Below are 17,582 nucleotides of genomic sequence, written 5' to 3'. Positions count from 1 at the left end.
AGCGACTTCATTGTTTGCAAACCCTCGGAATACTAATAAAATTCCCTGATACCTTTGAAAGTAGCAAGCTCACAGACAACCATGGATGGAAAAACAAAACAATCAATGGCAGAGATCTCCCAAACAGGGAGTTGAAACAGCTGAAATAGGTAGGAGCAAATAGGTAAAAACACAGCTGAAGACGCCGTAACAATGTAACAGCGGCCGGCAAACAGGAGGGAACGGAAGGGAAAATAGATAGCTATTAGCCTCACAAAAAAGTTATTGATTATGCAGAAAGTATAAACTACAAATTTGGTTACTAGATGTTAGAAAAACAACATCCTTATTTGTGAACCCTCAGAATACTAATAAAATTCCTTAATATCTTTGAAAGTAGCGGGCTCACAAGCAGCTATAGATAAAAAAGCAAAACAATCTATGGCAGAAATCTCTCAAACAGAGAGCTGAAACAGCCAAAGTAGGTTGGAGCAAAATGGGTAGAAGCACAGCTGAAGACGCCGTGACAATGTAACAGCGGCCTGCAAACAAGGAAAAAAAAAAAAAAAAAAAAGGGGCGAGTAGATAGCTATTAGCCTCAAAAAAGAGTCATTTATTATACGGGAAATATAAACTACAAATTTAATTATTAGATGTCAGAATAGTAACTCCATTGTTAGTGTTTTTTTTTTTGACAAAAAATGCATTGGAGTCAATGGGGACGCATGCGTTTTTTTGGACATGCGTTTGCATGCGTTTTTTTGACGCATGCGTTTTTTTGGCACCATTGAGTTAACTGTAGATAAGGATGTCTAGACACTGATAAGCCTCCCCCATAGCAGCAGGGTTATAAAAGGAAGGTTGGGGGAAGTTTCTGGTCACTTCTCATCAGACTCCAAAGAAGACAGCACCCTGCCCGGACGCATTGTTGGACAAGACACAGAGCAATGTGAGTATATCCTAGCCAATGCATTCATTTTCAATTTTTTGGATCTACATGTCCTAATTTCTTCAATTTTTTTCTTTCAACACGCATCAAAATGTCTTCTCCAGTTTCTTCGTCTGATGAGGAGTTCCAGCCACGGCAATCAGAAGTGGATCACGTGAGCGAGGTAATTTTTTTGTCCGTCAGCTTGGTAAGTATTGACTGTCACATCGACACATGAGGCAATTTTTTTTTTAAATTTTATAGAGCACTTCAACTGAGGGACAGAGAGGTACTGAGCAGCGGAGTCAAGGTCCAGGTGGAAGACGGCAGCGGGTATGTATACCAGGCAGACTGTCCTTATTGTAATATTCTTTCCTTTTCTGTACCCTTGTTTTTCTTTACATTTTTCTTGTATCATCCTTTTCTGAAAGTTGTCTTTCATATTCCTGCCCTTTCTCATCTTCGTGTCTTATTTTTTCCAAATGTGGTTGAGCAAACTTAAATGATTTTCTTTTAATTTTAGGTTTCACAACGGGACGACGACCGGATTGATAATGACCTGCTGATCAGTCTGGTCCAGGAGCGAGTCCCGTTGTGGGACAGCCGGGATCAACAGCACGCCATCAATAGTGTTCTCCGTCGTTTGTGGAGTGAGGTGGCCCAAGCGTTGTGGGATGGCTGGGAGAATTCCCCGCCACGGGTCCGTAATGCATTTGGTAAGTATTGCACGGTAGTTTGAAGCAACAGACCTTGGCCATGCTCTCTTGACTGTGTGTGATGAAAGAAACTTTTCGTAGTTTCTGTCATCACACACAGTCACGAGAGCACGGCCAAAAGTCCTTATTCTGACCATTATATTTTATTGTTATTTCACAGTGGACAAAGTAAGGACACGTTGGCGTTCCATGAAGGACCGCTTCAACAAGGACCTGCGTGCAGAGAAGAGTGCAGCTAGTGGTTCCGGAGCAAGGCACCGGCTCTACAAATACCACCGTGTGTTGGCCTTCCTGAGACCGGTCCTTCTCATGAGAACGTAAGTATTTCTCACATGCCTCCGGTTTTATTGCATAGACATAATCTGTCATTTTTAATTCCACAGGATGTACCGTCTTGTTATAGTTTGGTATTAATTTTCTGTTTTCTTTTTTCACAGCACACACTGCACGACTGTCGCCACAGGTTCTGGAGCGGTCCTTCAGCCGGCAGCCACGGACCCGTCCCAGCCATCCAGCAGCGCAGCACCAGGTGGGTCTTCCACACTCACTGGAGACCAGGGGGCTGGCCCATCAGGTCTTCCCCTTTCGCAGTCCTCTTTCGCTGCACCCATTTTTGCGGGCTCATCCCGGCAGCGACAGAGGGCTTCGGATAGGTCCCTCATGCCCGAGTTTTTGCACTTGAGCTCGGTTTTACACGAAGCTATCAAGGCTTTAGGTGACAGAATGGATGTGTCCCATAACCTGTTAGAGTGCCGCATCCAGGATGTCGCCAAAAGCGTTGATCAAGTGAAAGCCGACCTCCAGAAGCCAGCTCATCATTTTTTTAATCAAATCGAACAGGGCATGTCGGAACACCTTAGCCCTGATCTCCAGCTGAGTGTGATGCAGGCCTGCAATGTTGCTTTTGTGCAGGCTATGCAGCAGAGTCAGAGTCGTAATGTGGCGGCATATCCAACTGTGCCGTCACTGTCACAAGTAAACACTATTCCTACCTCTGCTGCATACCACTGCACGGCCACCTCTATTCCCTCTACAGGTGTACTCCACTACAGCGCCAACACGATGACGAGTGCTGTTGGACATCCCACCGCCACCACCGTGACGACCGCTGCTCCGGCTTGGACCTCCTTCGCTCACACCACGATGACGCAGGACCCTGGCGTGGCTTATCGGCCCGGCACCCTCCCGATGCAGCAGGACCCATCCATGCAATATCGGACCGGCCCACCCCCGATGCAGCAGGACCGAGGCCTGGCATATCAGACCGGCCCACCCCCGATGCAGCAGGACCGAGGCCTGGCATATCGGACCGGACCCACCCCGATGCACCAGGACCGAGGCGTTGCTTTCCGGGCAGGACACCCCCCGATGCAGCAGGACCCATCCATGGCGTATCGCACCGGGCCCCCCATGATGCAGCACGACCAAGCCATACCTTTCCGGACAGGACCCACCCCGATGCAGCCCACCCCGATGCAGCAGGACCCATCCATGGCTTTATGTTCCCCCCCCCCAACGAGGCACCAGGAACCTGGGAGGGTGTTATGTTCCCCCCCCCCCAACGAGGCACCAGGATCCTGGGAGGGTTTTTGTTCCCCCCCAACGAGGCACCAGGACCCAGGCGGGACTTTATCTTTTCCCCCATTGGACTCAGACATTGCCGAGCGCTCCACAATGGAGACTGACTGTTTAATTGTGGAGCCGGGTCCTGACGTGTCTCCCGCCTACACTTTACAACCTAGCCCCAGAAGACTTCCCCCAACCCGGAAAACCCAACGTAAACCTGGCAAAACTCATAAAAAACAAAAAACTTTGATTATTCCTCCCCCATCACCTACCGATGTGTCTCAACCTTCCAGTGTGTCTCAAGCCCCTCATGTTTTAAGCCCCATCCCCGAACTTCCAGACCCTTCAAGTTTTCTTGCCCGTTCTCCTGCCACCTCTGCCTCCTCCACGGTGAGCCAGGCTTCAGTTCTGAATACCCCCCAGTTACGTCACTCAACCCCAAGCCGGCGTGGTTCAACCCGGCGCGGTACCAAAAAATAAATTGTTGTTTTTCCTCAATAAAAAAAAAAAGATTATTTTCAACAATTATGTTTGGTTTATTGTGTCTTTCACCGCTCTCAATACACACCAATAAAGTTTGTCACACACTTATTCTTTTGGCCTACACATATCTCCAGTAGTATAAAATACCAGACAACATCTATATGTGTTTCTTTAGTATACAGATATGAGTTGGCCAAAAAAATAGCAGTTATTTCCATACTCTTATTTTTAATTTTTAACTAGTGTAGTGTCACTGTCCAAAGAGAAAATGGTGGCAATCCAGTTCAGAACTCAACTGAACCGGTCAGATGTCAAAATAGACACCTGACCTGTTTAGTTGATTACTGACTTGTATATTCACCATATTCTATATAGCACATTATGTGACAATTTTTGTCAAACTGATGGGACAATGGTTGGCACACGCTAACTTTCTATCCTCACCTGGGCAGGTGTAAGAAATTTTGAATTCATGATCATGTATATGTTCATCATGAATTCATTATTTCTTACACTTGACTTGACGGGTATAGAGAGCGTGCCAGTCTTGACGCAATGACGTCAAGAAGATTACCAATAAATAAATTTAAATCTGGTTACATTATTATAAGTATGCGTGTTTATATCATTCTTTGTAAACCAAAATAGGGAGTGCAACAGAGGTCAATTATGATTAAAAAAATCTAATTATTACCTCATCAACTATCACCCACTCCTGGTTTTGGATTACAAATTATGATATACATATCTACTGCCCATCTTTGTTCAAACTTTTTTTAGAGAGGAAAAAGACAGGAGACCTGGTGAACACAAAAAAGTTTATTAATTAGAAAAATTTGTTTCAGTATTTAATAATTGGTAAACATTAACATACAACAGGACATTTAAACAACATTGTCCTGCCATGAAACCCGTCCAATATCGGACACAAAATAGGCCGCAAATTGGTCCCGCATAAGACCAACGGCTGCAGTTGACCGCATCGGGTGATGCTGAAAATCTGGCAATGGGTGTGAAACTGGTTCATCAAGTTCAATGTGGGGTCGCTCCTTAGCCATTATATAATTGTGTAGAACCACACAGGCTTTGACCACCTCGTCCACAGTTTCCACTTTTAGATTGATGGCTGTTGCAAGAATGCGCCATTTAGCAACCAGAATGCCAAAGCTGCACTCAACGGTTCTTCTGGCCCTGGTCAGTCTGTAGTTGTATAGTCTGCGTGTGTGGTCCAAGTCCCTACTAGAATAGGGCTTCAGGAGATTTTCACACATCTGGAAGGCCTCATCCCCAACCATAACAAATGGCAGCGGTGGGCCTTGAGTGTTGGGGAGAGGCTGTGGAGGGGGAAAATTAAAATTGTTGCCATATACCCGACGGCCCATATCCGAGCTCTTGAATGTCTGGGAATCATTGCCACGGCCAAAAGCTCCAATGTCCACGGCGATGAAGCGACACTCCGCATCCGCTATTGCCATGAGCACTACCGAAAAATATTTTTTATAATTAAAAAACTCAGATCCGGTTCTGGCAGGTTTAACAATGCGGATGTGCTTCCCGTCCACCGCCCCTAAACAGTTTGGAAAATCACACACGTTCAAAAATGTTTTTGATATTTCCCGCCACATGTCCACGGTGGGTACGGGTATAAACTCCTCACGGAGTACATTCCATAACGCACGACAGGTGTCCACAACAATTCCGGACAGGGTTGAGATTCCAAGGCGGTATTGGAAGTGCAGGGAAAATAAACTCTCTCCTGTGGCCAGAAATCTAGAAGAAAAGGAAACAAAAAAAAAAATTAAAATCTGCTCTTAATGGTGTTTTTAAATAAGAAAAAGGTAAAAAAAAACAACCCAAAATACATGTCATAACCAAAAATTTGGACTGTCATTGGTTTAGTTTTGGAACGTACCGTAATGTCACTAACAGACGTTCCTCGGGTGGAATTGCTCTACGGAGCCGTGTGTCCTGTCGCCGTATGGAACCTTCTACACGAGACAGTAAATCCCGGAAAGAATCCTGAGACATTCTGGTGTAATCCTGGAATTTCTCCGGGTTGGCATTCAGCTCCGCATAGAGCGTGTGATATGCTCCACGGGTCTCACGCACTTCAATGATGGGGTGCCTCCAAAAACGCCGACGCTGTCTCCTTCTCCATCTTTGGCGGTTTCGGTCTTGCTCCCAAGCAAAAACACAGGCAAGGAAAATCTTGAAGCTGAACTCCAGTTTGAAATAAAAGTTCGCCATTGAAAGATCCATCATGACACCGGAAACAGTAGCAAGCTCTGAAAATTTCTGTTCCCCTAGGGTCTATATATTGATTGCCAATCATGTACGCCCTCTCTATTCCCATTGGTTGTGTCTGGTAACCTTTTTTTTTAATTTTTTATTTTTTTTAAATCCCCAAAAAAACGCAAACGCATGCAAAAACGCATGTAAACGCGTGTAAACGCTGCGTTTTTTTGACGCACGCGTTAAATGCGTGCGTCAAAAAAACACAGCGTTTACACGCGTTTACATGCGTTTTTGTGCCATGCGTTATTTTTAAAAAACGCATGCGTTCAAAAACGCAAGTGTGAAACCAGCCTAACCCCTTATTTTACTAGCTAGAACGGCCAAACATTACTACTAACATTAGTAGTGTGGAATATGCAAAAAAAATGGTGATATGAGATCGTTTACTGTATGTAAACCAGGTCTCATATCATGTCGGGTTTAGGAAGGAGAAAGCAAAAGCCGGTAATTGAATTACCGGCTTTTCTCTCTAACAGCGCTGCATATTCCTCGCAAGTCACACTGCTGGTCCGTGTGTAATCCGTATTTTTGGGGCTTCCATAGACTTTCATTGACGTTTTATTTGCGCAATACGGTGACAAACGCAGCATGCTGCGATTTTCTACGGCCGTAGAAAGCCGTATAATACTGATCAGTTTAATACGGCAGATAGGAGCAGGGGCATAGAGAATAATTGTGCCGTATTTTTTGCGAGTTTTACGGACGTAGTTTCTGCGCTCTTACGTCCGTAAAATTCGCAAGTGTGACGCCGGCCTTACTGGTACATCATAAGCCGCCTCCATGACTTTGATGCAGGTTTAGGAACAGGTGCATCTTTGCCAGCAGATAATGGCTATGTAATTCAGCCATCATCTACATCTAAGGCCGGCGTCACACTAGAGAGTTTTATGGACGTATGCAAGGCGGAAAAACAACGCATTGCACACAGATCAATGATTCTCTATGGGGCAGCTCCTTTTTGCGTATATTGCGCGTCCGTATTTTACGTTGTAGAAAATCGCAGCATGCTAAGTTTGTCAGCATATTGAGCATAAAATCCGCCAATGAAAGTCTATGGGGGAGAGAAAAATACGGATTACACACAGACCATCAGTGTAACTTGCGTAAAATACGCAAGAGTTCAGCAGGTGACAGGAAATGTGCCAAGGCCTCAATCAGGAAGCTTAGACATGCAAATTAGATGAAAAAGCCAGACAGACATCCCGGAAGTCTGCCGCACGCCTCCACGGAGTCTCCTGCATCATGTCCAATATTATTAGTGTCGAAATGCTGCTGGTTCTGGTGCAAGAGAGGCCAGAAATATGGGATCAGCGAGATGTCCATTATTCCAACTGGGCCAGAAAAGAGGCGGCATGGAGAAGCATATGTGGGATCCTTTTCCCAGGATATGAACAGCGGCCACGTGAGGTCCAGAGGCAGATAAGTAAGTACACTCATGTTTCTCTATGAATAATATTGCAAACTGCATTACCTTCATGAATTTGGGCCTATTGTTATTTTCATTAAGATTAATCTCATTTATTTATATAGCACCATTAATTATATGGTGCTGGACATGAGAAAGGGGTTACGTACAGAATTTTATAGATGTCGTTTACATTAACTAAATTTACAATGACATACTGCTACAGAGGGGAGAGGACCCTGCCCTTATGGCCTGAAATTCTACGTATTTTCCATTATATTGTATTGTGCTGTTTGTGTTTACAATATTTATGTTGATGATATTTTTTAATAAATGCAGGTTACTCGGCCACATTAAAATCTGTTATATCACTGACACACTGTGGTACCACTGTGCACAATAGCCTTATACATTATTTTTTTCTCTTTCATTGCCGTGTAAGATGTTATGAGACGATGGAGCAGCATACGCGACCAATATAGGAGAGAAAGCAGCAGCGGGCCAAGAGTGGTTCAGCAGCACCTGCAAAAAAGAGAAAACATATTTATTATGACCAACTCTCCTTTTTGGGTCCCTGAGACCGTAAATAAAAACATTAAAAAAAATTACACATATGTTTTATAAAGGTAAAATTTAAAACTGAAATTAATTATTCTCATACTTTACAAACAGAACACAGTCCAACCTCACTGAGAGGGAGACCGACTCAGACTCGGAGGCCCTGATAGATCCGGTTGGGGAAGGAGAGGAGGTGGCTGCCCATCTTCAGGTCCTTCCAGTGACATCCTTCCTGCAAAATCTTCAGTTGCACCACAAGATCCGGCAACAACTGGCCAAGAAGCTGCACCACCACCCACAGCAGGACCACATCCAGTAAGTCAGGATGAACCAGGAAACAGTAGCAGCCCTACTTTTCCACTGAAGACATCCCCACAGTCTGCTGTCATTTACCGCCCTGGCCGCAGAAGGAGAGAGCTGCAAGAAACTCTCAGGAATGTGGACATTGCGGTCCTTAATTATTTGGCCAGGGCTGCACAGGATGATGGTGAGGAGGCCTATGCGAGGCCTATGCGAGGAGCCTGGCCCGGTACCTCCGTCCTATACACCGTGAGGTGAGGCTACATGTGAGAGGGTGTTTTCAAATACTTATTGATGCATGTACCCCACTAAATGAACCTAATGAATTGTTTGAGTTCATTGAGAGGTGGCAGCTGTCAGCACGTAACGTCGTTAGCCTTCCATCATCTCAACAGGTGCATGCTCAACAAGTATTTGAAGTTCCCACCCAAAACCCACCAAGGTCAGCACATTACCATATGCCATCATACCATCAACCTTTCCAATATGGCCACTTGTCCAGACCCAGTGCTGGAGGCTGGTCCCAACCTAGGTTTGGACGACATGGCCATATTGAGGGGGGGGGGGATTTAGAGGCAAGGCCTTATTTTAAACCTCGTGAGGGCCATACTCAAAACCCTTATTATAGGCAATACACAACTGCCCAATATGTGCAAGGGCATCATTTTGAGCAGGGTCAGACATCATACACACAGGATGATGGACAATTGGCGCAACAAAGGCCACCTGACCAGGACCCTGAGCTTCCACCATCACCTCACCAACTTACAGAAATCTGTAATGAGAATTGTTTTATGATGATTCTTTTTATATTTTGTTTAGAAACATGTTTTTGTTTTACTCTGCTGTGATAGCACTTTGTTACATTTATCTTACAAAATGTGTTTTTTTTATTTAAAAAAAACCCATATGATATTAATACAAAAAAAGGCTTTTGCTATAATAAAAAAAAATAGTAAAAAGTCAATTTCAGTTTGCTGGACCAATCATTACAACATCATACTCAATTACTCGGTTGATAAACATCTGCTATATAAGTCAATGAAACACACATAGTTAAGTAATTTAAGTAATTTATGCATTTTTTCAGAAAATATATATAGATACAGTACAGACCAAAAGTTTAGACACACCTCATTTAAAGATTTTTCTGTATTTTCAAGACTATGAAAATTCTACATTCACACTGAAGGTATCAAAACTATGAATTAACACATGTGGAATGATATACTTAATAAAAATTGTGAAACAAATGAAATTATGTCTTATATTCTAGGTTCTTCAAGGTAGCCACCTTTTGCTTTGATGACTGCTTTGCACACTCTTGGCATTCTCTTGATGAGCTTCAATCGGTTGTCACCGGGAATTGTTTTTACTTCACTGGTGTGCCCTGTCAGGTTTAATAAGTGGGATGTCTTGCCTTATAAATGGGGTTGGGACCATCAGTTGTGTTGTGCAGAAGTCTGGTGGATACACAGCTGATAGTTCTACTGAATAGACTGTTAAAATTTGTATTATGGCAAGAAAAAAGCAGCTAAGTAAAGAAAAACGAGTGGCCGTCATTACTTTAAGAAATGAAGGTCAGTCAGTATGAAAAATTGAGAACATTTTGAAAGTGTCCCCAAGTGCAGTGGCAAAAACCATTAAGTGCTACAAAGAAACTGGCTCACATGAGGACCGCCCCAGAAAAGGAAGACCAAGAGTCACCTCTGCTTCTGAGGATAAGTTTATCCGAGTCACCAGCCTCAGAACTCGCAGGTTAACAGCAGCTCAGATTAGAGACCAGGTCAATGCCACATAGAGTTCTAGCAGCAGACACATCTCTACAACAACTGTTAAGAGGAGAATTTTGTGCAGCAGGCCTTCATGGTAAAATAGCTGCTAGGAAACCACTGCTAAGGACAGGTGGCAGCAAGCAGAAGAGACTTGTTTGGGCTAAAGAACACAAGAAATGGACATTAGACCAGTGGAAATCCGTGCTTTGGTCTGATGAGTCCAAATTTGAGATCTCTTGTTCCAACCACCGTGTCTTTGTGCGACGCATAAAAGGTGAATGGATGGACTCTACGTGCCTGGTTCCCAATGTGAAACATGGAGGAGGAGGTGTAATGGTGTGGGGGTGCTTTGCTGGTGACATTGTTGGGGATTTATTCAAAATTGAAGGCATACTGAACCAGCATGGCTATCTTGCAGCGGAATGCTATTACATCTGGTTTGCGTTTAGTTGGACCATCATTTATTTTTCAACAGGACAATGACCCCAAACACAGCTCCAGGCTGTGTAAGAGCTATTTGACCAAGAAAGAGAGTGATGGGGTGCTACCCCAGATGACCTAGCCTCCACAGTCACCAAACCTGAACCCAATCGAGATGGTTTGGGGTGAGCTGGACCGCAGAATGAATGCAAAAGGGCCAACAAGTGCTAAGCATCTCTGGGAACTCCTTCAAGATTGTTGGAAGACCATTCCCAGTGACTACCTCTTGAAGCTCATCAAGAGAATGCCAAGAGTGTGCAAAACAGTCATCAAAGCAAAAGGTGGCTACTTTGAAGAACCTAGAATATAAGACATAATTTCAGTTGTTTCACACTTTTTTGTTAAGTATATAATTCCACATGTGTTAATTCATAGTTTTGATGCCTTCAGTGTGAATGTCCAATTTTCATAGTCATGAAAATGCAGAAAAATCTTTAAATGAGAAGGTGTGTCCAAACATTTGGTCTGTACTGTATATATGAAAACATTACAAAAAATAAACAGCTTTATCTTGCCAGGGAGTAGCTCTCTGAGGAGAAACAAAATAATTTGTAAAAATATCCCGAACTTTTACGCCAGAAAGGGGACGCCGCTGAGAAAGGACTTCTGTTGTAGGCCTACCCACATTAGCCAACATGCCTTCACCACTGTCAGCTGAGGAGCACTCATGAATTCTTGTGAAGTTGTGTAGAACAACACAAGCTTTTATGACTTCATTAACATTTGCCTCACTCAGCTGAATGGCAGACTGGAGAGCATGCGATTTGGATGCCATAATGCCAAAGGCGCACTCCACCAGTCGCCGTGCCCGTGGCATTAAAGACATGCCGCTGGTGGTCCAGGTTGCGCCGGGGATAAGGCCTTATGACATGCCTGGTCATTTGGAAGGTCTCATCTGCCACAAGTACATATATACGTAGGACTGCCTGGGAGTTGTCTTGGTGGTGGGAGATCCAACAGGTTTTCACGTAGCCGCCGACTTATAATGGACGCATTGAAGACTCTAGAGTCTTCAGTTCACCCATAGGCCCCAATATCCACAATTATAAACTTGTAGTTACTGTCAACTACAGAGAAAAACTGCTCATAATTATAGAATTGGGAGCCCGAGTTTGGCGGCTTATGCACCCTGATGTTTCCCATCCAGGGCTCCAATACAGTGCGGAAATTTACAACAGTCAGGAAATCCACAGGCTATTATCAGCCAATCCTCCATTTTGGGCTCCAGCATCACAAATTCAAGTAGTTTGTCCCATATTTGAACACATGTATTAGGCACAGTGCCCGAAATAGTGGACCGGCCTATGAGAAATTCAAGATGCATTCCCACATAAGACAGGAATTTGAAAGCAAACAAAAAAATTTAAAATTCAAGGGGCTTATTTCAGCCAACCCTGACCTCATGCAAACATGACCACACAGTAGCAAGGCTCAAAACTATGGTTGATACTAGCGCATGGCCGTGCGGCCATGTGAACCTTTTATAGCTGTACCAAACAAGGACCTTCCTGGTGTCCAATAGGAGCTGCTACAGGACCTGAGCATGTGACCCAAGACCTCCAATGGGAGGTCGTCCCGTGGGCATGCTCAGTATGGGAAAAGCGGGACTTAGTCCCAGAAAGACCTGCTCGCTGCTGAACATTGCTGGCTACTGCTACAATGACAGAGCCTGGAAGGGCAGTAGTAACCAGTTGTCCAGTATCAGCCTGAGCCAGACACTGGGACCGACGTCTCTGCTGAGCAGGCTCCACTGCGGCTGGAGGAGAATGGGAGACTGCAGCAGACATGGTTCAAGGCTCAAAACTATGGTTGATACTAGCGCATGGCCGTGCGGCCATGTGAGTCTTTTATTGCTGTAGCAGACAATGACCTTCCAGGTGGTCCAATAGGAGCTGCTACAGGACCTGATCATGTGACCCCAGACCTCCAATGGGAGGTTTTCCTGTGGGCATGCTCAGTATGGGAAAAGCGGGACTTAGTCCCAGAAATACCTGCTCGCTGCTGAACATTGCTGGCTACAATGACAGAGCCTGGAAGGGTAATAGCAACCAGTCGTCCAGTATCAGCCTGAGCCAGATGCTGGGACTGATGTCTCCGCTGAGCAGGCACCATTGCGGCTGGAGGAGAATGGGACACCACACCACAGCAGACATGGTTCGAGATTCCCCCTGTGCAGCGGCAGGAACTCAACACCTAACATTATCCCCCCTCCTTGGACCTCGCTATGCTCGAAGGCAGCAATGAGCTGCGGAGCTCCAATGTGCTCAGCAGGCTCCCAGGACCTGTCCTCTGGGCCATAACCCCTCCAGTCCACCAAATAAATTTTTTTGCCACGTACCACCTGGCACCCCAAAATAGCGTTTACCTTATACTCGTCCGTAGACGAACCCGATGTCCCGGCAGATGACTCAGAAAACGACATGTGTACAGGCTTTAAAAGGTACACATGAAAGGTGTCGGTGATACCTAGGCGTGGAGGTAAAGCCAGACGGTAGACCACAGGGTTAACCTGTTCGAGGACTTTGAAGGGACCCAAGTAGCGAGGTGCAAACTTAGTGGACTCAACTCGCAGCCTGATGTTAAGGGCAGAGAGCCACACTAAGTCGTCATGAGCAAAGATCGGAGCGGGGCGAGGACCTCATTCTCTCCTTGGAGGCCCGGATGGCATCCTGAGTGCGGTCCCAAATGTCCTGTGCCTCCACAGCCCAGTCTGCCACCCTGGAGTCGGCGGAAGACACGGGCATAAGCACAGGAACCCGCGGATGCTGGCCGTAATTAAGGAGGAATGGAGTCTGACCAGTGGAGTCAGATACGGCGTTGTTAAGCGCAAATTCCACCAACGGTAGCAAGGATGCCCATTCATCCTGCCTGGCAGAAACTTCGCAGATATGTGACCAGGGTCTGGTTGGCCCTCTCTACCAACCCATTTGTTTCGGGATGATATGCTGAAGAGAGATTCAACTCAATGCTGAGTAGATGACAAAGCTCTCTCCAGAACCGAGACGCAAACTGGGGACTCCTGTCACTGAAAATGTTGTCGGGCATACCGTGTAGGCGAAAGATATGTTTGATAAACAATGCTGCCAGAGCCCATACAGAAGATAGCCGTGGAAGAGGCACCAAGTGCACCATTTTGAAAAAAGGGTCGGTGATAATCCAGATAATGGTGCAGCTATGAGACTTGGGTAAGCCCACCACAAAATCCATCCCGACCATCTCCCAGGGCCTGTCCGCCACCGGTAAGGGGTAAAGCAACCCAGCTGGCCATTGTCGAGGAGACTTGTTTTTGACGCATGAAACACATGCCCGAACAAAATCTCCGACATCACGGGCCATATATGGCCACCAGTACGTCCTCTCCAGCTGCTCAGACATCCTTTTGATCCCAAAATGTCAACCCACCCTGGACGAGTGAGCCCATGAGAAAACTTCCGGATGCAAACTTGAAGGAACAAATGTCTTGCCCGGGGGTGCAGACTCTAGCGAAACCGGAGCCACAGTTCTCAGACTCTCAGAAGGGACAATAAGCCGAGGCTCCTCTTCCTCCTCCTCAGAAGAAACAACGGAGCGAGAGAGAGCATCGGCATGAATGTTCTTCTCCCCAGATAGAAAGTGGAGAGTGAAATGGAACCGGGAGAAGATCAGGGACCATCTGGCCAGAGGAGAATTTAGCCACTGGGCTGTTTGCAAGTAGATGTCTCCATTCTGAGGAAGCTAACTTCATTGCTAGCAACTCCCTGTCCCCGATTAAATAATTCCTCTCCGCTGGTGTGAAGGTCTTAGAAAAGAAGAAGCAAGGACGCTTCCGACCTTGAGCATCCTTTTGGAAGAGGACTGCTCCAGCACCAACGGATGAGGCATCCACCTCTATTATAAATGGCTTATCTACATCGGGGAGATGTAGGTTGGGAGCGCTAGCAAAATGAGACTTAATAGAAGTGAAGGCTTTGGAGACCTCAGACCAGAATTTGGGATTTGCTCCCTTCTTGGTGATGGCTGCCAAGTGAGCTACCAAAGTCGAGAAATGAGGGATGAACTGGCCATAATAGTTAATGAACCCCATAAAGCGCTGCACCGCTTTAAGAGAATGGGGTTCTTGCCAGTCCATCACAGCTTGTAATTTGGCAGGATCCATAACCAAGCAGGGGGGGCCCACTCGTTGGCATTGGCCCCTCAAAGTACGGCGGTGTGTTTGCACGGCGGGGGCGCCTCCCACCGGCAGCGACACTTTTTGCGTACTATGAGGGGCCCTGTGCCAGTGACGTCGCCAACGAGTATTCCCCCCCACACCTGATGAAGGAACCTGCACTTTCATCTGCACCTTCCTCATTGTCTCCGTGTAAGGTGTTATGGTATGCGGGAAGGGGAACCTGACTTTCAGCAGGGTCACATTCTTGCTGTGTAGCGTGCACGGGGAATGTAGCGTTCTGGGTCAATGTACCAGAAGACTCATCTATCACTGGCTGGGCAATGGGCAGGATGAGGAGGAAACAAAGATATAGGCCCAAAGAATAAAGTGGGCTAAATGCAGTTCAAAATTGGTAACAGGACTAACCAGGGGGCATTGCTTTGTTCATTGGAGTACAACTGTAATGAGAGGCTGACACAGTGAGTAGGCCCAAATCAGTAACTAGGCTAAATGCAGTTCAAAATTGGTAACAGTAGTAAACAGGTGGCACTGGTTTGCTCAGTGTAGGAGAACATCAAGGAGCGGCAGACACCGTTGGTAGGGCCAACAAAACATGTAGGCCAAATGCAGTGTTATATTAAAAACAATTTAACGAGAGCCTGAAGACAGAAGCTAGGGAAAGGCAACCTGGAGAACACTTTGGAGCGGAAGACACCGTTTGTAGAACCCAGACCCAAATTGTAGGCCTAATGCAGTGTTGTTTCAACAACTATTTAACGAGAGCCTGAAGATTGAAGCTCAGGAAAGGCAACCAGGAGAACACCTTGGAGCGGCAGACACTGGTAGTAGGCCCCAACCCAATTAGTAGCCCCATTGCAGTTGTTCCATTAAAAAACTATTTAACAAGAGCCTGAAGATTGAAGCTCAGGAAAGGCAACCTGGAGAACACCTTGGAGCGGCATACACCGTTAGTAGGCCCCAACCCAACTAGTAGGCCAAATGCAGTTGTTCCATTTAACAACTATTTAACAAGAGCCTGAAGATTGAAGCTCAGGAAAGGAAACCTTGAGAACACCTTGGAGCGGCAGACACCGTTAGTAGGCCCCAACCAAACTAGTAGCCCCACTGCAGTTGTTCGATTAAAAAACTATTTAACAAGAGCCTGAAGATTGAAGCTCAGGAAAGGCAACCAGGAGAACACCTTGGAGCGGCAGATACTGGTAGTAGGCTCCAACCCAACTAGTAGCCCCACTGTAGTTGTTCGATTAAAAAACTATTTAACAAGAGCCTGAAGATTGAAGCTCAGGAAAGGCAACCTGGAGAACACCTTGGAGCGGCATACACCGTTAGTAGGCCCCAACCCAACTAGCAGCCCCATTGCAGTTGTTCCATTAAAAAACTATTTAACAAGAGCCTGAAGATTGAAGCTCAGGAAAGGCAACCTGGAGAACACCTTGGAGCGGCAGACACCGTTAGTAGGCCCCAACCAAACTAGCAGCCCCACTGCAGTTGTTCCATTAAAAAACTATTTAACAAGAGCCTGAAGATTGAAGCTCAGGAAAGGCAACCTGGAGAACACCTTGGAGCGGCATACACCGTTAGTAGGCCCCAACCCAACTAGCAGCCCCACTGCAGTTGTTCCATTAAAAAACTATTTAACAAGAGCCTGAAGATTGAAGCTCAGGAAAGGCAGCCTGGAGAAATCCTTGGAGCGGCAGACACTGGTAGGAGGCCCCAACCCAACTAGTAGCCCCACTGCAGTTGTTCGATTAAAAAACTATTTATCAAGAGCCTGAAGATTGAAGCTCAGGAAAGTCAACCTGGAAAACACCTTGGAGCGGCATACACCGTTAGTAGGCCCTAACCCAACTAGTAGCCCCACTGCAGTTGTTCCATAAAAAAAACTATTTAACAAGAGCCTGAAGATTGAAGCTCAGGAAAGGCAACCTGGAGAACACCTTGGAGTGGCAGACACCATTAGTAGGCCCCAACCCAACTAGTAGCCCCACTGCAGTTGTTCGATTAAAAAACTATTTAACAAGAGCCTGAAGATTGAAGCTCAGGAAAGGCAACCTGGAGAACACCTTGGAGCGGAAGAATCAGTTTGTAGACCACAACGAAACTTGTGGCCCCAATGCAGTTTTATAATTCTGACAGGCTGAAAACCAGCCTTTTTTTTTTTTTTTAGAGGAGAACAGCTGTATTAAGTGGCGCAGACAGACACTGCTAGTAGGCCTTACACCAAAAAGTTGGCTCACTGCAGGTTGAAAAAAAGGTACATGGGTACACGGTCGCCATTGGTGTGCTCAGCGGAGGACAAATGGAAGGATGGACCACAGACAGACTTAGTAGGCCTACAATAAAGAAAGTAGGCTCTATGCACTTTTAAATAGGTTCCAGGGGTACACAGGCAGCATTGGTGTGGTCAGCGGAGGACTATTGGAAGGAGGGACCGCAGACAGACTTAGTAGTCCTAAAATTAAAAAAATTAGGCTCAATGCAGATCGAATTATCTTGCAGGGGTACACAGGCAGCATTGGTTTGTTCAGCGTAGGACGATTGGAAGGAGTGTCTGACACAGTTAGTACTCCCCAAAAATAAATAGATGTTAATGTCTCTCAAAACAACTAAACAAAAAAAAAAAAGGGTGGCATACTTAGGTACAGGGGTGGGTTCCTCTGCTGAGTTTCAGACATAGTAATTTGGCGCCGCTAAGTATTTACTGGCGTCTATAAAGGACACTGACCCTGACTATTTTAACTAGCATCATACATGTCAACAAATTGGTATTGTCCGTGCCAGGCATTGAAGGATGTCAGCGCATAGACTAAACATTGGTGGAGCTGTGAGAGATAATTTTGCAAGTGGTAGAGCACTGTTTGAGCTGGGGGGGAACTCTCTTGTGGCCGGCGGTACAGGCCCAGGGCCCTTCATGTTACAACGGTGTGTCTGACGTTGGTTGCGCGCC

Source organism: Ranitomeya imitator, chromosome 1 (assembly GCF_032444005.1).
Source record: "Ranitomeya imitator isolate aRanImi1 chromosome 1, aRanImi1.pri, whole genome shotgun sequence".
In the NCBI taxonomy this organism is placed as follows: domain Eukaryota; kingdom Metazoa; phylum Chordata; class Amphibia; order Anura; family Dendrobatidae; genus Ranitomeya; species Ranitomeya imitator.
This window is presented reverse-complemented; position numbering follows the sequence as displayed.